Genomic DNA, 22,993 nt, shown 5'->3' on the forward strand with positions numbered 1-22,993 from the left:
TGAGGTAACATCCCCCAGGGAACCCACGCTGCCTCTGGAGCTTTTCCAGGTCCCTTCACAAGAAGAGTTCAACATCACTGCAGCCAGTATCTCTTCAGCCTCTCCCCTGGATCCACTCCCTCATAAGATGTGGAAGGTGCTCGGTACTGACCTTTTTCCATATCTGTACCAAATTTGCTGCCAATCGCTAACTAGTGGCACAGTTCTTAATTGCTGGAAAACGGCAGTTGTTTCTCCTATACTAAAGAAAGCTACGCTGGACCCCCAGTGCCCCGCTAATTATAGACCCATCTTCCTGCTTCCCTACCCGAGTAAGATTTAGAAAGAGTATTGAGTAAATCTCTTTCTAAATATGTGGAAGAAAATAATCTTCTGGACGAGGTCCAATTTGTGTTTCGGCCAGGACATGGCACCGAAACTGCTCTGGTGACTGTCCTGGATGACCTAAGAATGCGGGCTGATAGTGTTCAAGCAGCCATTTTAGTATTTTTGGACACTTCAGCCGCTTTCGACACGGTCAACCATAAGATCTTGATCAGGAGGCTTGAGGAGTGTGGTATTGTGGGCAAGGCACTGGACTGGCTGCAGTCCTATCTCTCAAACATACAGCAGGCAGTGACCTTGAGGCCATTTCTCTCCAGGAATAGCCCAGTAAAACACAGGGATCCGCAGGGCTCGGCGATCAGCCCAATTCTTTTTAATTTACACCTATGCCCACTCATCTCTCTCATAAAATCTTATGGCATTGACATTATAAATTATGCGGACAATACCAGACTTGTCTTCTCCTTTGAGGGCAATAATGCAGTTCCTCTGGAGAAATTCAATAGCTGCATACGAGAAACAACAGGCTGGCTCAGAGATAACTCATGACAATTTAATGGGGACAAGACAGAAGTACTTTGCTGTACTGCAAGTAAAGTCCCTCGCCCCCTGCCAGTAGCTTTCTGGCCAGGCTCTGCTAACAATCCTGCATTGCCTGTTAAAACAGCCCGTAATCTAGGAGTACTGCTAGACAGTAATCTACAATTGGATTCTCAAGTAGGTAAAACTGTGAGTACCTGTCTCTCTCTGCTCGGAGTCCTTAGAAAAATACTTCCTTTTCTACCTGCCTCAGCTAGACCTCAAGTGGTAAGGAGTATCATTATGAGCAGATTAGATTACTGCAATGCCCTTCTCCTAGGAGCCCCTGCTTCGTTGCAAAAAAAAACTACAAAGGATACAGATTATTGCAGCTAAGCTTGCATTAAACAGACAACGGAGCGCATCAGCCTCGCTTGCCTTAAAAGATCTTCACTGGCTGCCCATTGTGCAGCGAGTCCAGTTCAAGGCACTCTATCGTTTATAGGGCAGCACATAAAATGGGGCCTAAGCTCTTACAGAGGAGATTTTTATGGTATTCCCCAGCAAGAATCCTGCGTTCCTCTTCAGTCAGTTTGATATGCAGTTGCCCTTTGTCATTAAAGTTCGAATGGGGGGCAGAGCATTTAGTTTTGTAGCTTCCCGGGCTCTGGAACACTCTGACAATTGAGCTTAGGCAAATGGATACTCTGTCACGCTTCAGGAAGGAATTGAAAACTAGACTCTTTCCTAGAGATTAATTCTTAACCCTGTTCTTCAAGCTCAGTTACATACAGTGTCTTTTGGCAATCTCAGCGCCAGGATACCAGTTGAGTGGCAGTCGCGCTATAGAAGTCTCCCTTACATTACATTATATTAGACCAGGTCCGATCCGCTACAGTCTCACCTCTGGATAATGTTGGATCATATTTACTTAATGCTCAGTTTTCTCGTGGTACAAATATTTCATGTGTTGCTATAACAATGTCCACAGAATATCTTCCCCAACCTGTCACTACGCAGTTTGAAAACCCACATCTGTTTCTTCCGGAAGAGAAACTTGGATATGTTAGCAGTGTGCGGAGGAATGAAAGGTTGTTCTAAAACCATCTACTTAAGATCGTATGCTTTATGCTGTTTCTCTAGGAAGTGGGTCATTAATCTGGTTGATTGTTTCTTGCACTGAATCGTGCTTTTGTTTTCTAATATGCTTTGTTTCACCCTGCGGGTTGTCATACTGACATATTTCAAATGAAGAAACAACACTGGGTGGGGGCTTCCCACAGTAAGGCCATGCCTCATCAAAGCAACAAAACAACAAGAAAGCCAATACTGAGACTTCTATTTACCTCAAAGTGCCTACGAGCCAAGAATTAAACTAAGTGCGGGGCAGTGACACAGTTCACAGAATAAATCTTTTTTATTTGTAAAGAAAGTTTTTTTTTAAAGAATATGTTGGTTCATAGTTTACCAGCAATTCAACACATTTTGAACACAAACAATACAGGGAACATTATTCATAAAAATGACATTTGCTTAAAACAGACATTAATAGCACAACAATTAGTGAAGGAAACAACATATCATACCAAGTTGATCAACATTCACACTCATAAGTCACTCTCTCATACACAACAACAACCACTCAGAACTATATGTACAATTGTAATGTCACAAACTGATTATTTGGATGAAATGAAAAAACTTTTTTTTTTTGGTAAACACCATAGACAAAAATTAAACAAAAGCAAATCAGCTTCTTTTCAGAATTTACAACAGGTGTCTTATGAATTTAACAGTCTTATGGAGTTGTAGAATGGTCTACGCGTTTCGTGTCAAGCAGACCCGTACACAGAGGACCGGCTGCCCCTTCACGGCCAGCAAGTGATTCAATCCTAGCGTCTTCACTAAAGTCCATTGTTGTGCTTTTGAACACACCTTCACAAATTCCTGTCCGACAGTGGTGCCTTTGACCACCGTCCGGGTGTTTTGTTCACAGTATGAGCTCTCATACAAGCTATGAGGTCCTGATGAGAACCCCATGAAATTATTAAGGGTTCGAAACGATTAGACCATTCTACAACTCCATAAGACTGTTAAATTCATAAGACACCTGTTGTAAATTCTGAAAAGAAGCCGATTTGCTTTTGTTTAATTTTTGTCTATGGTGTTTACCAAAAAAAACAAAACAGTTTTTTCATTTCATCCAAATAATCAGTTTGTGACATTACAATTGTACATATAGTTCTGAGTGCTTGTTGTTGTGTATGAGAGAGTGACTTATGAGTGTGAATGTTGATCAACTTGGTATGATATGTTGTTTCCTTCACTAATTGTTGTGCTATTAATGTCTGTTTTAAGCAAATGTCATTTTTATGAACAATGTTCCCTGTATTGTTTGTGTTCAAAATGTGTTGAATTGCTGGTAAACTATGAACCAACATATTCTTTAAAAAAAAAACTTTCTTTACAAATAAAAAAGATTTATTCCGTGAACTGTGTCACTGCCCCGCACTTAGTTTAATTCTTGGCACGTAGGCACTTTGAGGTAAATAGAAGTCTCAGTATTGGCTTTCTTGTTGTTTTGTGACATATTTCAAATGGTATGGACAGCTTATAAGGTAAATTACTTTTTCACTGTTGCAATTGGTATGTTTCACTTGCCGCCAAAGTCCAACAGTGCCTATGTCCACTTCTGTGGTATACTTCGTTTGTAGACATACAGAACAGGTCCCACATGGGTGATGTCCTTATACAGGCAGTAGACCCATAAAGTTTCTTGTTGTTTCAGATTTTCCACTCTGGGTCTGGTATGGACTAGACAATCACGTAAATTGGAACTCCTTTTAAAGGAGAACAGAGGCAATTCGACTGTTTGCCCTACATTTAAAATATGCCAATGTTTGCGTATACTTTTCTGAATTCTTGTTGATAGGAGTGCTGTAAGTGTTGACACGGGTTAATCAGTCATATGTGGTTTCAATACAGGGGGCTCTAACAAAGCTCATGATTGTTATTGGAAGCTCGTTTCTTGGATTGTCGTATCAACATTCTTGAGTAGTGTCTCTCCTGTAGCTTCCGAGACAGATTATTTGCATGATGTTCATACCTTTCCTTAAAAGAACAATTCCTACAAATCTAGAGGAATTGTCCAAATGGTAAATTCATGAGTAATGATTTAGAGTAAAAACTCTTGAATGTCAATAAGGAGTTTCTTGACATTGGTTTGGTGTAAAGTTCACTACCTAGACCCATTGAGGATGAAAAAATTCACAGATCCAAGAAAGGCAGATGGTCTTTGCTGATTCAACTGTGAATTTCAAGAACACATTTCTTGTGTTCAGCCTGGTATGACGCATCAATAGAACTGACATCTCCCCTCCAGATAACGAAAATATCATCAATATATTGTTTCCATGTGACAATCCGTTCATAGAAGGGATTGTCAACCGTTAATACGTGATGTTGTTCAAAAAACATACAGGTTAGCTAGTGTGGGGGCGAAAACGCTCCCCATTGATGCACCCGAAGTTTGTATGTAGATGTTATCTTCAAATCTGAAGGAGTTCAGTCAGAGCTAACCTGGCACACTCCATGATGAAATGGACCGGTGTAATCGTCTCTATTTGACTGCTGTCCAACAGTGACCTAATGGCATCTAGGGTCTCATGCTGAGGAATGCATGTGTACAACGATTCAACGTCAAAAGAGACGAGGAAATCAGTTGACACATCAAATTCAATGTCGGGAAGCAATCTTAAGATGTCCATTTGTATCTTGGAGCTACGTGGGCAATTCTTGAACTAGTGGTCCCAAAAAATGATCCACAAAAGGGGATAATGATTCCGGCAAATAATTTATTCCTGAGATAATAGGCCTTCCGGGAAGTGGCCCTTGTGCTTCATGGATAGCGTAAAAGTAAGGCATCACCGGGTGTGGAGTAGCAAGAAAAACAGCCTCTTGTGCGGTCACCCAACCTTTATTCTTGGCTTCTTCTAGGAGTTCCCCAATTTCTTTACTTAATCTTTCTGTGGGGTCAGTTGTTAACTGTTGGTAAATTCGTGTGTCAGTAAGTTTCCTGAGGTACTCAGTGCAGTAGTCAACGATGTTCATTATGACCATCGAACCGCCCTTGTCAGCTGGTTTTATAATGATCAAAGGATTCTTTGAAAGTGATTCAAGAGCTTTCTTTTCTGTTCTTGGAAGGTTCTGGAATTGATGATTAGATGCTGTATCAATCATTGAAATGTCATGTTTGACAACTTTCTCGAAAGTCAAAACTTGATCAGGAACCAAGCGACTAGGTGGACTAAAGGTAGACTTCAATTTAAGGCCACTGTTGAGGATTTCAATATGAGTGGTGTTGCTCCATCTTTGTTTTTAAAGAAATGGAGACGCATCTTCCTTAAAAATTTAGCTAACTCACACTGAATGAGGAAAGGGTACCCATTATTGGTAGGGACAAAACCTATTCCTCTGTTAAGTACTATTTGTTCATCACTAGTCAGCGTATGCTCACTCAGATTCACCACTAAGTTATCGTCTCTGTGCTGGTCCCTGGTTGTTGCTGGGCACCTTTCCTCGCACTGCGCATGCTCCGGGGTGATGGAGGTGGACTACAATGTGCCTGCGGCCCTCTTCTCCATCCGCAGGTGTGTTAATGAATTTAAATAACACATCGTGTTCCCCAAGCGTAGTTAGGAATGCGCAGTTGTGAAATTCGTGAAACTATATATTTCCCATTATCACTCAGGGCAGGACAAATGCGCAACCGATATAGCTTGATATGTGAAATAAAGTGAGTTACACATATTCATAATATGACAACGTGCCTTGAAGGTTGCGCGGTTGGTGGAAGTAGCGAGCAACATTATTTTTAATGTGGCCGACTACATTTCCTATCAACACTCATCTAGTGACAGAATAGGACACTCGGTGCGTTCGAAGAAGGAACGTATTGCTCCTTCCACGATTGGTTGAAGGATTGTAGTCATAGCCTGTAACGTGACAACGTGCCTCAAATGTTGCACGATTGGTTAAAGGAGCGAGCAACATCAATTTTTCAGCGGCAGACTACATGTCCCATCACTCTGCTAGTGATGAAATGGGACTCGGAGCGGGTTCAATCAATCAGTCATTTGTTAAGCGCACTACATACCTGCGAGACTCAAGGCGCTGGGGGGGTGGGGGGTAGGCAGCTACTGATCGAACAGCCAGGTCTTTAGTATCCTCCTGAAGGTCAGCAGGTCTTGGGTCTGTCATAGGCTCAGTGGGAGGGTGTTCCATGTTTTGGCAGCGAGGTGGGAGAAGGATCTACCGCCGGTGGTGGTTCTTTGGATGCGTAGGACGGTGGCAAGTGAGAGGTCAGCGGAGCGGAGCTGGCGGTTGGGGGTGTATAAGGAGAGCCGTCTGTTGAGGTAGGCTGGGCCGGTCTTGTGGAGTGCCTGGTGTGCGTGGATGAGGAGCTTGAAGGATTTCCTCTTGTTGATGGGGAGCCAGTGCAGGTTTCTCAGGTGGGGGGTGATGTGGCCGTGTCGTGGTACATCGAGGATCAGTTGTGCCGAGGCGTTTTGGATGCGTTGTAGTCTATTGATGAGCTTGGTCTTGGCTCCCGCGTAGAGGGCGTTTCCGTAGTCGAGTCTGCTGCTTACGAGAGCCTGGGTGACTGTCTTTCTTGTATCTGTCAAGATCCATCTGTAGATCTTGCGGAGCATGCGGAGGGTGTTTAAGCAGGAGGAGACGGCGTTGACTTGCTTGGTCATGGGGAGCGTTGAGTCGAGGATGATTCCCAGGTTGCGTGCTTGGTCGGTGGGGGTCAGGGCTGCCCCCAGTGCTGTTGGCCACCAGGAGAAGTCCCAGACGCGGACGCGGACGGGTTGGAGTCTTGTCCGAGTTCAGCTTCAGACAGCTGATCTTCATCCAGTCGGCGACAGCCTTCTTTCCTTCATGGAGGGTGGCTTTGGCGGTGATGGGGTCCTTGGTGAGGGAGTGGATCAGTTGAGTGTCGTCAGCATAGATTATGTTGAGGTCGTGCAGTCGGGCGACATGTGCGAGCGGGGCCATGTAAATGTTGAACAGTAACGGGCTGAGGGAGGATCCTTGGGGTTCGCCGCAGATGATCTCAGAGGCTTCGGAACGGACCGGGGGGAGGCAGACACTCTGGGTTCTGCCGGAGAGGAAGGAGGTGGTCCATTCCAGAGCCTTGTCTCTGATCCCTGCGGCGTGGAGGCATGCGCTTAGTGTGCGGTGGCAGACTGTGTCGAAGGCGGATGAGGTCTAGGAGGTCTAGGAGGATGAGTGCTGCAGTCTCCCCATTGTCTAGCAGGGTCCTGATGTCATCGGTGGTGGCGATGAGGGTGGTCTCGGTGCTGTGGTTGCTGCAGAACCCTGACTGGGAAGGGTCCAGGATTCTGTTCTCTTCGAGGTATCGGGTTAGCTGTCTGTTAACGATTTTCTTGATGATCTTGGCTGGGAAGGGGAGCAGAGAGATGGGTCGGAAGTTCTTGAGGTCTCTTGGGTTTTTTGAGTGGGGCGTTGATCTTGGCGTGTTTCCAGCTCTCTGGGAAGGTCGCGGTCTCAAGGGAGAGATTGATGACCTTGCATAGGTCGGGTGCGACGGAGCTGCTTGCTTTGTTGAAGACGTGGTGTGGGAAAGGGTCTGACGGAGAGCCGGAGTGGATTGTGCTCATGGTCTTGGTGTCATCGACGCTCACGCTGGTCCAGGCTAGCAAGGGGACGTGGTCGATGGTGTGCGGAGGGTCTGTTGTGTTGCTGTCTGTTGGGGCTGTCCTGGTGTTGAAGCTGTCATGGATGTCTGCTATCCTGCAGTGGAATAAGGTGGCGAGGGAGTCGCACAGGGCTTGCAACGGCGGGATGTCCTTGGTGTTGGAGCTGGGGTTGGGGTTAGAGAGTTCTTTCACGATGTTGAAGAGCTCCTTGCTGTCGTGTGCGTTGTTGTAGAGGCGGTCTTTGAAGGAGGTCTTCTTGGCAGCCCTAATGAGCTGGTGGTGGTGGTTGCAGACGGCGTCCTTGTGTGCTGCGTGGCTATCCGAAGTTTGTTTACTGTGCCATTTCTTTTCTAGTTTCCGGCAGGCTTGCTTGGAATCTAGGACTTCTGGGGTGAACCAGTGGGCCCTCTTGCTGGTGTCTCTGTGGGGGGTTTTCTTCAGTGGGGCGAGGGTGCTAGCGCTGTCCTTGATCCAGCGTCTGAGGTTGTGGGCAGCGACACCTGTGTTGGAGGGTTCGGTGGGTGGGCTGAGAGCGAGGTTTGCATTTAGTTGGTCTTCAGTGATTTTGCTCCAGCGGCGGCGGGGGATCTGTTGGGTGCGGTGGTGAGTTTCTGGAATGTGAAGTGGATGCAGCGGTGATTGATCCAGAGGAGTTCGGTAGTGTGGCTGACGACATGTGCGGGCTTGAGGAGAAGACTGGGTTGAGCGTGTGGCCTGCGGAGTGGGTGGGCGTTGTGACGAGTTGCCTTAGTCCAAGGTTGACGATCAGGGTGGTGGAGTTGCTGTCGTTCCCAAGGTGAAAGTTCAGGTCTCCGAGGAGGATGTAGTCGGTGGAGGTCAAGGCGTGCATGCTGATGAAGTCAGCGATGGAGTCGCTGAACTGGGGGTGGGATCCGGGGGGGGGTCGGTAGACGAGGGTGCCTCTGAGGGTGGAGTTGGGGTCAGTGTGAATCTGGAAATGCATGTGTACGGCAGTGCTGAGCACGTCGTCTGTGCTAGTCGAGACCCTGATGCTGTTCTTGTGGACGATGGCGATTCGTCCTCGGACTCCATTGGTGCGGTCTCTGCGGGTGATCTTGTAGCCATCTGGGATGGCTATGGCAATGTCGGCTGCAGAGGAGTTGTTCAACCAGGTCTCTGTCAGGCAGGCGACGTCCGGGAAAGTTGTGTTGAGCATGTCCCAGAGCTCGACGGCATGTTTGCGTGTGGAGCGGGCGCTCAGTAGTATGCTTCGGAGGTGGTTGAGGTCTTTCTTGGCGGGTGGTTCGTTGGCTCTGTGGCTGGTGTAGCTGCAATTCCGGCAGGTGAAAGGACTATGTGTGTGTTTTGGGGCGGCCTTGAAGCAGTTGTGGGTCCGTCCGGGGTTGAGAGTGTGCAGAGTGCTGGCGTCGTAGTGGCGGTGGTTGTCGTGGAGGGTGCGGGGACCAGGGGTTCTGGCGCTGGGCGCAGTCCAGGCACAGACGGGCTTGCCGCGTGCCAGCGGCGCGACCGTGCAGCGGCCGGCATGTATGGGGAGGTGGGAGTGAGAAGCAGCTGGGAGGCGGGAGGCAGGGGCAGCGGATGGGCAGTCAGGGGGACGGAGCCGTAGGGGACACAGCGGCGTGGGTGGTGAGGGACGACGAAAGAAAACAGAATGCAAAAGGGCACAACAATTGAGGGGGAAACGAGTGGCACAGAGGGCAGAAAGGTCACAAAAGGGCAAAAAGGTCACTAGAATACAGGGGGGAAACAAGTGGCACAGAAGGCAAAAAAGGTCACAAGAAGGGCAAAAAGGTCACAAAAACAGGGGGAAACGAGTGGCACAGAAGGCAGAAAGGTCCCAAGAAAGGGCAGAAAGGTCACAAAAACGGGGGGAAACGAGTGGCACAGAGGTAGAAAGGTCCAAGGAAAGGGCATAAATGTCACCAAAAAAAGGGGGGGAAACGAGTGGCACAGAGGGCACAAAGGTCACAAGAAAGGGCAGAAAGGTTACAGAAATGCAGGGGCAGCTAAGCAACAGAAGGCAAAAACGGGCAGAGACACGGGGGCAGCGAGGGGAGCAGAAGGGGAAACGGGGCAGCGAGGGGAACAGAGGGAGAGAACGGGCACAGACCACGTACAGGCAGCAGGGGAGACAGACAACAGCAGTCACAGACACAACAATGAAAATGCAGTCACTACAACAGGAGCAATGAAAGAAAATACAGGCAATACAATGGAGGATAGGCAAACCTACGGCCTACCACTAACCACCAGGGCTGAGGCGCAGGTAGGTAGCCTGCGGGTGGAGGAGGGCCTCGCACTTCCTCAGCAGCGGCTGCTGGGGCAGGGACACAGGCGGTGCTGTGCGGAGAGGGAGCGACCTACCTGGAAGGGTCGAAGAGGGAACGCATTGCTACTTCCATGATTGGCTGAAAGATTGTAGTCACAACTTGCAATGAACTACATTGACCATCGTTGTATGACACATTGAGTATGCGACGAGACCAGCATAGTCAGCTGTGCTCAATTATAACAATTAAGCAAGTATAAATAACGCATGCTCCCTCACGTTGGTACAGCTTGGGATAGCCAGAAGACCGTCCGGGGTACCGAGAGGTGAGTCAGGGATTTCATCAAATTTAATTTAATTTTACTTCATTTAAGGGAGAGGAATATATTCTTCGATATACTTTTGACCAGCACATTCTATCCAGTACTGTTGAGGCATTAGGCTCGACAAATACAGGCCTTTGTGACAGCACTAATACAATTGTGCTTCGACTTTAAACAAACATAGTAGGGTAGTTCACTAACCATTGAGTTGTGACAGAAGAGGGCAATATACCGGGTTGGCACACTGTTTAGCACAGGTTTGTGAACCTCCTACATTATTAGCTCTACATGCTGTTGTGTCAATTAAGTTATATAGATAGCAGCACTGTGAGTCGCCTCATATTGCAATACATACTAGGGGGTTGCCACAACTAGTAAAATGCAAAAGAAGTGGTGCCTCATGCCCTGAGCTGTTGCCAGTAGTGGTGAGGAGCTCGCCCGTCCACGAACGCGTAAGAAATTGAAACTTTGATAAATGTATCTTGACAAACGAAAAAATCATTAATGTTAATAAGCTGTATATGTTCCTATAGGGATCCAAATGTGATCCTAACAAATACTAATGTGATTTAGGTATGAACAATGAATCACTGTGTTTATTCTTTTCTAGGTGACAAGACAAAACCCTGAAGATCCTTCACAATGAAGACCACAGGTGAATGTAGGTTGTAACGTTCCACCTACGTATTATAACTGTAATTTTGTATAATTTTTCAAATTTTTGCAGTAGCATTTCCATTCGGGTCCTGAGGAAGGCCAAGATCGGAATAAGATAGTCATGGCCAAAACATGTAGACCCTCTTTCTAGACCTACACGATCATTAATATATTCAGATTGCGTTTACACTGTTTTTATTATGTGACACCAAGTTATAACCATTAAACATATGCTTCGCTTGGTAGTCAATTTTAGTATCACTATAACAATTTTTTGTTGGCACTGCAAACACTTTATCTCACACTAAGTCATTCATGCTTCAGTGATCATAGATCAGATGTATACCGTCCCTCTTTTAAAACATCCGTGAGCTCCCTCTTCATAGTGAAGCCCTTGGTTGCACTAGGATTGCAACTAAGAGGAGATGCCAGATGATGAAGCATGTCACCTTGGTGGGTGATAGGATTCCGTCCTCTTAAATAAGACTTTTTCAAATTCTAACACTATGTTCGTGCTAGTAATTAATGTGCCCTTGCACTACTTTTCGTAGGAACATTGCAGACCCAGGGACTATTTGTGTGTATACGGAAGATTGAGATAACCAAACTCTAACTTCAGGAGCCAGATCGCCAAGTTGAGTTCTTTGGGATCTGGATGTGTTATTTCTCCATGGCTCCGAGTGAGAAGACTGGATGTGAGATGCAGATTTTGATATGGAACTACTGATAGCTCCAACAGGGTTGTGAACCAAGGTTGACAGGCCCATGTGGGAGCTACTAGGATTAGTGTGAGGGATGTTTGCCTGAGCTTCCAAACCACTAGTCGAATGAGTGGGAGGGGCAGACAAGCGTAGGCAAATATCCCTGACCAGTTCATCCATAGTGCATAGCCTTTGGAGAATGGGTGTGGATACCTGTAGGCAAAGCTTGGGCAATTTGCGTTTTTGTATGTAGCGAATTGATCTATTTGAGGAAAACTCCAACATTGAAAGTATGGGAGGAGAACTTGAGGGTGAAGTTCCCACTCGTGGATTTTTTGCTTCTGCCTGCAGAGAAGGTCGGCCATTTGATTGTTTACTCCTGGAAGGTGTTCTGCTAGGAGATACAATTCTGTGGTGTATGTCCCACATCCAAATGGTTTGTACTAGTATTGACAGTTGGAGAGTGTGTCCCCCCGTTTTTGAATATAGTACATTGCGGTCATGTTATCGGTGCACACTAGGACAGCTTTGCCTACACGGTGAATTTGAAAGGCTTTGAGCGCCAGAAACACTGCTAGCAGCTCTAAGTGATTTATGTGGAGATGTAGTTGCTTTTGACTTCTCACGCCTTGAACTGTGTGATCTTGTAGTGAGAGACGAGTCTGTTAGCACTGTCTGTGCAACAGGGTCGATAAAGGGCCGCCCCCTTTGGACAGATTTTGTGGGTTCCACTAATGCAGAGAGTGATGGGTTCGATAGGTTAGTTGATCCTGTGACTGGTTCAACTGACTCGCTAAGCATTGTTGAAGGGGACGCATGTGAAGCCTTGAATGAGGGACAATCATGATGCAAGCCGCCATCATTTACAGCAGTTGCATGAACACTTGAGCTGGTAATGAGTGGTTGGGCTGAAACCAACCGATTAGAGCCAGCATGTTGAGAATCCTGGCTGCATTGGGACAAGCTAGAGCTTTTTGAGATTATAAGGTGGCCCCTAGATAGGTTTGTGTGTTGGAAGGTTGGAGATGAGACTTTAACACATTTACTGTAAACCCCAGTCGATGCAGTAACTAGTGTTATTTCAGTGTGCTGGAGACACTTTGGGGAAGTGCTGGCTTTGATGAGCCAGTCATACAAGTATGGGAATACATGAATGTGTTGCCTTCGTAGGTGAGCAGTGACTACCGCTAGGCATTAGGTGAATACTCTGGGAGCATTTGGGACTCCAAATGGAAGCACTTTGAACTGGTAATGCTGCCCCACTATCACAAATCTGAGATATTTGCGATGAGCGGGATGTATTGGAATATGAAAATATGCATCCTTTAAGTGTAGAGTAGACAAAGTCGCCTTGCTGTAGAAGTGGGAGCACTTGTTGTAGTGTCACCATGTGAAAATTATCTGATTGTATGTAATGATTTTGTTTTCTGAGGTCTAGTATGGGTCTGAGAGAGCCGTCCTTTTTGGGTATTAGAAAATATAGGAAGTACATGCCCAACCCTTGATATTGTAGCAGTACAGGCTCCATGGCTCCTCTTAGTAGGAGAGTGAACCTCTTTTTTGAGGCGGTGTAGATGCTGTGGTGACATTTTGTGTGAACGGGGAAGAATGTTTGGAAGATAGTTGTAAGCTCCAGGCAATAACCAGATTGGATAATTCCTAGCACCCATGCGTCCGTAGTTATTGATTGCCAGGCAGGAAGGGATTGGGAAAGACGTCCCCCGACAGGTGTTGAATGATTGGGGGGGAAGCGGAGGCAAGTCACTGTTTGCTAGGTGAGGGGGAGGTACGTGTTGTGGAACCTTTACCCCTATCCTTCACGTTGTTGCCTCAATACCCTTTTCTAAAGAAACCTCTTTAAGAGGTGGACTGATTGTTGCCTTTGTATGGTGTAGAGGCAGTGTCTGATGAGATACTTTTTGACACCCCACGATAGAAGGAGTGACAAAAGGAACCTAGATTAGACGGGGACTGTAGATCTCCCATAGATTTTGCAGCATCTGTGTCCTTTTTCATTTTCTCTAAGGAAGTGTCTATAACAGGACCAAAGAGATGGTGTTTTTGGCACAGTGTTTTCAGAATGGAAGCTTGGACTTCAGGTTTAAATCCGGAAATGCCTTCTTAATTAAACACTGGTATTAATGGTCCTAGCAGCAGTGTCAGCGGCATCTAAAGCACATCTAATTGACGAATTAGAGATGAGCTTCCCATCTTGTATTAAGTCTTGAGCTTTGGATTTATGTTCATCCGGTAGAAATTGGGGCAATTGCTACATTTCGTCCCAGTGCGCTCCGTTGTACCTGGCTAGAAGGGACTGGGTGTTAGCAATACACCTGTGATTTGCTGCTTGGGAGGCAACTCTTTTCCCAGAGGCTTCTATTAGTTTAAAGTCATTGTCTAGAGGGGGGGCATCGCCTGACGAGTGAGAGTTTGCCCGTTTACAAGCATTAGAAACCACTAATGAATATAATGGTAATAGGCCTTTAATGAAAGCTGGATCTGATGGTGCAGGTTTATATTTCTCATCTATCCTAGGGGTGAGAATGTGTGCACGAACCCGGTCTTTAAATATGTCGTCCGCATGTCTCACCATACCTTTGCGCATGGGGAGTGTGCAGCTTGATCTTTGTGAAGTACTAAGTGTCTCAAAGAGAAAGTCCTCCTCTAGGGATTCCTTTTTGTAATTGAACCTCAAGCTCTATATAGCTTACATTACCATCTGGTGGAGAAGGCTTTGTAGGATAAAGGTCATGATCATTATCTGTGGGTGAATCAGTATTATAATCCGTCCAGGGGTCTGCATGCATAGCATCACTTCACCATCATCCTGATCATCAGGTGTTTGTGGTGAATTAGTAGGTGCTAGCAGTAAATGTTTGTTTTGTGGAGAAGGAGGTGATAGAGGAGGAGAAGGAGGGTTAGTACCAACATGTTTCTTTTTACGGGGAATGTGATAAGTGTCATCTGGCTCTGGTTTGCGTTTAAGTGGCAATTTGGTGCAAATATGTCCAGTTTTAAGGTTATTAAACAGTTTTTTGTTTCGGGTATGGTTTGGAAGGCTGGACATCGAAATGGGGCTCCTGTTGCGGTAAAGGTTCATTTTTTTGGTGTCTAGGGGCCAAGACTTTCAGTGGCGGTCTTTTCGGTGCCGAAGCTTTCGGTTCCGAAGAAGCTTTTGATTCTGTAGAAGGAGCCGGCTCAGAGACTGGCTTCGAAGGCTGAAAGTTTTGGCTCGGTGCCAGAATGTGGCTAACTCGATTGTGTGTTTCGGTGCCAAGCCGGAAGGTGGGGCGTTTGAAAAATTTTCTCTGTGCCGATCTTGGCCCGAAGGCAGAGGTGGGACCGTGGCCTCTTTCTTGGGCAAACTTGAAATTTGGGGCAAGGGAGGGTCAGTACTCACGATACGCTGACCTTGTGGAATCTCTACGTCCATATCAGAGCCGGATTCTGAGACGGAAACAATCTCCTCCTGTTCTTCCTCAGCTCCCAGTGCGTCATATTCTCCTGTACAGAATCTTCTCCGAAGAGGTCCCGAATGGAGCCAATGTTTTGACTTTGCATTTCGTGACGTCAAGCCCGACAGTCAAGGAGCGTTTTAATCGTTCCGAAAGATCTACAGGCGCGTCAGTCCTCTTTGTTGCGCTCTGGGGACTTCGTGTGAGTCAGTGTGCGGACACTTTGCATGGCACGTGGGACAGAATTGAAATGGAACCTGATCCATGGACTGCGAGGTGGACCGACGTGGCTAGGCCAGATGGCATTCCACAAATTTCTCGATCAAAAAGAGTTTTATAAACCAATACGATACGCAAAGAATGGGATATGCAATCGAAAACAATGCAGTCGAGGGTAAGTAGATTGCGTACCAGGGGGAACCCGAGGAACGGTTTCGAACCTGAGCACAGCAATACACGTCTGAATCAGATGCTGGAAAAAAATGAAGTTGATGCCCATGCGCACTATCACCAAAAGGAGGTGTCACTTTACCTAGTGACCCGAAAGAAGTCTTCAAAGAAAAACAACTTGCAAACATCCGGACCCAACACTGGATGGCAGGAGTATGCAAAGCATGTGTTCTACAGCTCACATGCCTAAAACAATAATTACTTACAAAAAATACTTAAACTTCTGTTTGTGATGTCCACTGTAACATATCATCACATGCCCTAACTTCAAGGAACTGGAGATGCGTGCAACAGGTAGAATTCATAAACCTCTGAAGGCAGGTCAATTTGATAATTCTATGCTCTCTTCTTCAGTCTCATCCCCCATCATATACTTGCTAAGCGTCTGTCTTGCTAAGAGGTGTACTCAAGAACAGCAGTATTGTCCGACTCTAACGGGTCATGTGGAACTTTCTAAGGGACTAAGGCTGGAAAGTTTTAGCTATTCATGGGCCTCAACCAGATTTAGTAGATACTGAATACTTTTCCTACTTTGAAGGCATTGTTTTCGGTATAAGGCTGTCTGCTTTTTATTTCCACCACCGTTTTTGGACAAACCAGTCCATGTTTTGGTACATGCACAAAGACTGGTTCTTTTTGGGCATTGTGAGGATTCTGGTGCAGAATTATTGGTTTATACTGTCTTGATATGGCACCACAGAGTCTCGCCGCCACATTCAGTGGCATTTAGAACTATAAAGGTCTAACTTTGTGGGATGCTGTAGATGTTGGAATCTTATGCTTAATTAAAATAAGCTTGGGGGCAATCTAAGGTGGGTTAACAAACTTATAGTTTCTTACCTGTCGGTGTAGTTTTGCAGCCATGAGACTTTCTGGATTCACTATGCTGTGCATTATTCCGCCATCTAGTGCTTGGGTCTGGAGTTGTAGTCTTTTCTTTTCTTTCGTGGCCCAGGTGGGCGTCGACATATCACCATTTGGTGTCCTTCGCGTCCGGAAGCTCTCACCTTTGGTCGGCAACTTTGGATTCTTTTTTTCTTGTCTTGTGTTACTTTTATTTTTCCTTTTAAAGTCTTTCTCCAGTTTTAATCCCTTTCCACCTGTCTCATCTTTCTGGCGGAGGAGGGTGGGTTCGCTAGTGAATCCAGAAAGTCTTCAAGCTGCAAAACTACACCGACAGGTTAGAAACTATAAAGTTTGCAGCATGAATCTTTCTGAATTCACTATGCTGTGCATAGACTTTGTAGCGGTTTGTCCTTATTGTGGTGGCTGGGTGGAAGATGAGCTCTGGTTACTGAATATATGTTGTAAGACATTCTGTCTTACATGCGCTTCCTTGTTCATTTGGATATCTACACAGTAGTGCTTAGTGAGCATGTGCACTGAAGACCATGTTGCAGCTTGGCAAATGTCTTGAATTGGTATCTTAGCTAGAAACGCAATTATTGCTCCTTTCTTCCTTGTTGAGTAAGCATGAGCTGCTCCTTGTAACAGCTGTCCTGCTTGTTTGTGGCAGAGTTGTATGGTTTGTGCAATCCACCACGTAATGGGATTTTTGGTAACTGGTTGTCCCCAAAAAAACTGCTGGCGAAGGAAACAAAACTGCTTTGTCTTTCTGCATTCCTTTGTCCTTTCCATGTAGTGCATTACAGCCCTATAGGTGTCCAGTGTGTGTAGTGCCCTTTCTGTGCTTGTGGCTGGTTTTTGGAAAAAAAACTAGGTATTTTTGAATTGTTTGATTGATGAGGAACAGTGACACCACCTTTGGCATGAAGTGTGGGTCTGTTCTCATTACAATCTTGTCATTGTGTATTTGCAGGTAGGGCTCTTGAAGTGTCAGCGCTTTCAATTCACTTATTCTTCGTAGTGATGTGATAGTTACTAAGAAGGCTGTATTTAGCGTGAGCATGTGCAGTGTAGCCCTGTGAATAGGCTCAAATGGTGCTTCATCAATTGAGTTAGCACTATGTTGAGGTTCCATGCTGGTGCTGGCATTCAGTTTGGAGGTGCGATTCTCTATGCTCCTTCTAGAAATCTTTTTACTACTTGGGAGGTGAAGAAACTTTTCCATTTCTCCTTTTGTGTAAGTCACTATCGCCACTAAATGCACCCTTAAAGATGTGTATCTTAGTTTATTTTGTAGTAGATGCGTTAAGCATTTCAGTCCTGTTGATTTCTTTGTGATTCTCCTTTGTAGTTTCTCCCTAATGCACCATTCGGAGAATCTTTTCCACTTTGCTACGTAGCACTTTCTTGTGGTAGGTCTTCTTGCCTCCCTGAGCACTGCCATTGTGCTTGCTGGTAGTTTGAGGTGTGCAAATTCAAAGACTTCAGGAGCCATGCTGCTAGCCTGAGGCTCTCTGGCTCTGGGTGTAGCACCCTTCCATTCTGCATTGTTAACAGGTCCCTTCTTCTTGGGAATCTGTGTGCTGGTCCTTGCGCTAAGGCCACTATTTGTGAGAACCAGGACTGTCTGACCCACTGAGGTGCTATTAGTATTAGCGGCATGTTGCTGATCCTGCTGAGTACCCTGTGTATCAGTGGTATCGGGGAAAAAGCGTATGCAAATGTATTTGACCAACTTATCCATAGCGCATTCCCTTGTGACTGAAGTTCTGGTTGACTGGATGCGAAGTGCTGGCATTTGGCATTTTGGGGTGTTGCAAATAGGTCTATTTGCGGTGTACCCCACTTCCGGTATACTTTTTGTATTTCCTGTTGGTTGATCTCCCATTCATGGGATGCAGACGTCTGCCTGCTGAGTCTGTCTGCTTTCACATTGTCCTTCTGTGGGAGATGTATTGCTAGTAGGTCTACTTTTAGTGAAATGGGCCATGTCCATATTTCCTGTGCTAGCCCTGATAGTGCTACGGATTGTGTTCCTCCTTGTTTGTTGATGTAGAACATGGTGGTTGTGTTGGCCGGTTGGATCAACACCCGGTTTCCGTACAGCTCCTTCTAAAAGGCTTTTAAGGATAAAAACACAGTTTTTAGTTCTAGCTAGTTGATGGGCTTGACCACATCCTGCTTAGACCATAACCCCCTCACCTTGAGTTTGTTCATGTGCACGCCCCACCCCAGCTGGGAGGAGTCTGTTGTGATAGTCACTAGATGAGTTGGTTGTGTGAATGGTTTTCCCTGTGATATGTTTTCCTTGTTCCACCACACTATTTCCTGATGCACTGCGTGTGTGACAACCACTAGATCTTCCCAACTCCCGGTTGCATATGACCATTGCTGCTGTATCCATTCCTGGAATGGTCTCATGTGGAGACGAATATTTGGTACCAGGTGTATGCATGAAGCCATCTTTACCATTAGTTTGCTCACAGTCCTCGCTGTCAAATCTTGCCCCTTGCGGTACAGACATGTTTCCTTCAGTATTGCCAAGGTTCCCTTTGTGCTAGGGAACACCTTGCCTTGTATGGTGCTGATCTCTGCCCCTAAGAATATCTTCACCTGTTCCGGCTCTTTTGACGACTTTCCCCAATGGATTGAACAGCCCAGTTGGATTAGCGTTTGTATCACCTACTGGATCCGTTGTTTGCACCGGCTGTAGGAGCTTGCTTTTACGAGCCCGTCGTCCAGGTAGAGGTATACATGTATTCCCTGCCTCCTTAGGTGTGCTGCTACTGCTGCTAGGCATTTTGTAAACACCCTTGGAGCGGATTTGAGCCCGAATGCGAGCACTGAACTGGTAGTGAGTTTTGCTGATAACAAATCTTAGTAGGCGTTTGTCTCATTTGTTGATGGGGATGTGCAAGTACGCGTCCTTTAAGTCTATAGTTGCCATGTAATCCCCTTCCTGCACCTAGGGTATTACTTCTTGCAGATATGTAATTTTGAATCTTTGTGTCCTTATTAACTTGTTCCAGTATAGGCCTTAGCGTTTGGTCCACTTTTGGTATGAGAAAGTAGTTGGAATAAACGTCCTTGTTTCTTTACTTGTACGGTACTATCTCTATTGCTTCCTTGTTGGGCAGTTCCTGTGCCTCTAGTAAGCAAGAGTGAAAGTTATTTTGCAGTGCGCCTTGTTTTTTGGCATCTTGTTTGGAGGTTGTTTTAGTAGTTCTATACAGTAGCGGTATTGTATGATGTTCAGTATCCATTTGTCCATTGTGACCTGCTTCCATTCTTGGAGGAAGTTCCTTATTCTGCCTCCTACTGAGGTTAAATGTTCGGGGAACTATTTGTTTTGTGAAAGCTGTTCTTGGACTTTTCTTCTCTTTGGATGCCCCCCTAGAGGTGTTATCTGGGTGGGTGTTTGCCTTTCGGCAAAGTCACTTGGAGGTGGGTAGTTGCCCTCTCCGTGCCTGTTCTCGTCCGTTTGAGCAACCTCGAAAGGACTGTCCTCGTGGCTGGTCCTGCCAGTTCCGCTACTGATGCTGCTGGGCCTGGTCGTTTCCCTGATAACTTTGTTGGAAGGTTTGGATGCAAGGTACTTAGTTGGTTGCCTCCCCTACCATTTGGCCTTCTTGAGGGCACCCCCCTACTCATCCCTCTAAACTGCAGTGCTCCCATGGACCTTGCAGTTTCGTTGCCCTTCTTGAGTAGCATTAACTTTTCATCAACTGGTGTCCCAAAAAGTTGTTCTCCGTTGAAGGGCGTGTTCAGGATGTTGTTCTGTACTTCGGGCTTGAAGCCGGAAATCCTAAGCCATGCGTGCCTTTTCTGTCACCCCAATCATCGTCTGCCTGCTGCGTTCAAGGCAGACTTTAAACATGTGTTTGCCATGTTTTTCCCTTTCTCTACCTGGTGGGTTGCCCTTTGCTGGTACTGATCCGGTAGGTGCTTCAGGAGTTGCCCTACTTCCTCCCAATGCTGGGATGCATGTCTGTTGATTAGGCCGTTTGAGTTGGCGTTGCGCCATTGAATTGCCTCACTCAGTTCTACTTTCCTCCCTGTGAGGTCCCTTCCTCCTCCTCTCCTTGTCAGGAGGCGGTCCTGCATTTGTGGGCATATTGGCACTATTCCTAGCTGTTGCAGTAATTGATAAGTTTTAAAGGGGTGAACCCATAAAACTACACGCCTGGGTCAGTGGTACAGTAAGTTTCAAAACGTGGTCATGGTAGTTCCTTATTATTATAAGCTATACACATAAGGACAGACAATTCACCACAGAGAAAATTTTGATTCAATTCAAAGATAAGGAAATGTAATTTCCATAAGTGACACATTCATTAATTGCAATTATAAATCAAAGCATTTATGTTTCGACATGTATCGACTTGAATACATTTAAAGTGCATGTAATATTTACAGTGCGCTCAGTGTGACAAGGAGAAAGAAGAGGGTATTGGGTAATGGGGGTGAGTTTGTGATGGAGGGACAGGGTAAAGGTGTAGTGACATGGGCACAGTTACTATTATATACACTAAGACCTTTCCAGCCTAATATCGGTCAAAAGTTCCCATGTGTACATAACTCCGACAAATATTCATAAAATTGTTCTTTTTCTAGGAGTTTGTTGATACGCGGTAGATGGTCTACGTTTCGACCACAGGCAGAAGGAGGGTGACTTGGTCCTCACTTGGGGGTCTTCTTCGGGACAAGATTAAGTGTGGAGCACTTGTGAAAGGAAGGACGGATAGTGCACAATCCTTGTAGGGCACACAAAGGCTCCTGGAACTTCTACGGTAAAACTGGCAAACGGGGTATCGAGTCTCCCGTTGCGGAGTAGATTCAATCATGAACAGGGTCTCTCTCGTTCAGCGATTACTGTTAATGACAGTTTTACTGACAACTTTTTGAAACGTACTGTTGCAGTAATTAAGTCAGCTGGCACTGATCCCTGAATGTATGCAGGGTCCTTTGAGGAGTGCTTGTACTTCTCTGTTCTCTGGGTCACTGATTTACATACAGCTGGCTCCCTGAAAGCCCCTGTGCCCTGGCCTAGCACACTAGGGAGCATGGGCAGGAATTGGTTCCTTGTTTGTATAGGTAAGAGTCTCAAGGGGAAAACAAGCCTAGGGCTTCTCCTCCTCCCATTTAACCCTGTATGTCTGTGCAGCATTCTTGACCACCATATTCTAGATACCTATATCGTCTGGTGGTGAAGGCCTCGAAGGCTATGTGTCTACTCCTTCCGGCGTCGAGGTCAAGCCACTCTTGCCCCTCCGAGGACATCGAGTCCTGGTAAGTTAGCGGTTCCTCTTGGAATTCTCCCTCGAAGTAATACAGGGCCTCTTCCTCCTGTTCTTCTACCACCGGCTCATGCGTTTACGGCGGTTCAGAGTCTTCGAGGCCTCTTTCGACCTCGGCCACAGGCTTCGGCGGGATGGTGTACTGATCCATCTTATTGTCAAAGTCCTTCTTCCGCTGCAGGATACTTGCCATTTCGACCTCGAGCCTCCTCTTCATCTCGGCAGCCTGTTCAGCGTCGAGAGTTTGAGCGCTTCGAGGTAGTCGACAAAGTAGTTGTTGACCCTTCTTTTCTCTGCATGCGGAGTCCTTTTCGGGGGCTTCCTTCGACGACCTTAATTTTTCATGGGTCGCCGCCGTCTGGGAGTCCTTTTCGAAGGATCCGCTGGGCTGTTTGTCCATGGGTGCTGTTGCTTTCGTCGAGTGCTTCGACGGCAATGCTCCCTTCGAGGACTTTGTCACACTCTTTCGAGTTTCAGTCGAGTGTCTGGGGGTCGTCGACTCTTACCTCCTTCGACGTTTTCTTTTGGACTTCGAAGACAGTGCAGTTCTCCGGTCCTTCGGCAATGTTGTCCTCCTCCCCACTGGAGAGGCCCAAGTCTCAGAGCGATGGAGGTGGCCCCTGCTCTTGCATGGTGTAGTTCACCCTTCTCTGCCTCTTTCCTACTCCGAGGGTCTTGTGGGTGAACGCCGAGCACGGGTTGCAGTCCTCGCTGTTGTGGTCGATCGGCAGGCTAGAGGTTGCAGACTGGATGCTGATCCTTCTGGGCTTATTTGTGGTTGCAGTTGGTGCAAAACTTGAAAGGAGTTTTGTCCATTCCGGCGCTCAGGGAGCCCTACTGAGCGCATTCTCTGGTGAAACGTCGAGTTCTCAAGAGAAATTCTTCTCCTTCGTAGTCTTGGTTACCTGACTTGTAGTCGGGTGTGATGAAAACCTTTTATTTTGTCATTTTTCCTGTTTTAGTCTATTCCTCTTCCAAAAAAACTCTGGAACTCTTCCATAACGATCCAGACCCAACGGCGGAAAAAAGAATCTTAAGATGGCGACCAAAGGTGGGAGCTTCTGGAGGAAGCACGTCGACGTCACAAAGGACACCAAATGGTGGTATGTAGATGCTCACCTAGGCCACGAAAAAAAAAACCCTACAATTCCGGACCCAACCACTAGATGGCGGAGATGGCGGAATAATGCACAGCATAGTGAATCCAGAAAGACTCACGCTGCAAAACTAGTCATTTTCATACTGTTGGTCACTGAATTAAAAATCTGCACTCTGCTTTTTCAATAAACATACATCTCTGCATGAGTTTAAGCGCACATGTTGCACCACAAGCAGCAATAGTGGAGTACCATGCAGGCCCATAACAGACACCATCATCTCTCTCAAACATACATAGTCTTTCTTTAGGGTACTAGAAGTGTAATTGCAGCCAGAGGTTACGGCAT

This window comes from Lissotriton vulgaris, chromosome 3_1, assembly GCF_964263255.1.
Source record: "Lissotriton vulgaris chromosome 3_1, aLisVul1.2, whole genome shotgun sequence".
NCBI lineage: Eukaryota > Metazoa > Chordata > Amphibia > Caudata > Salamandridae > Lissotriton > Lissotriton vulgaris.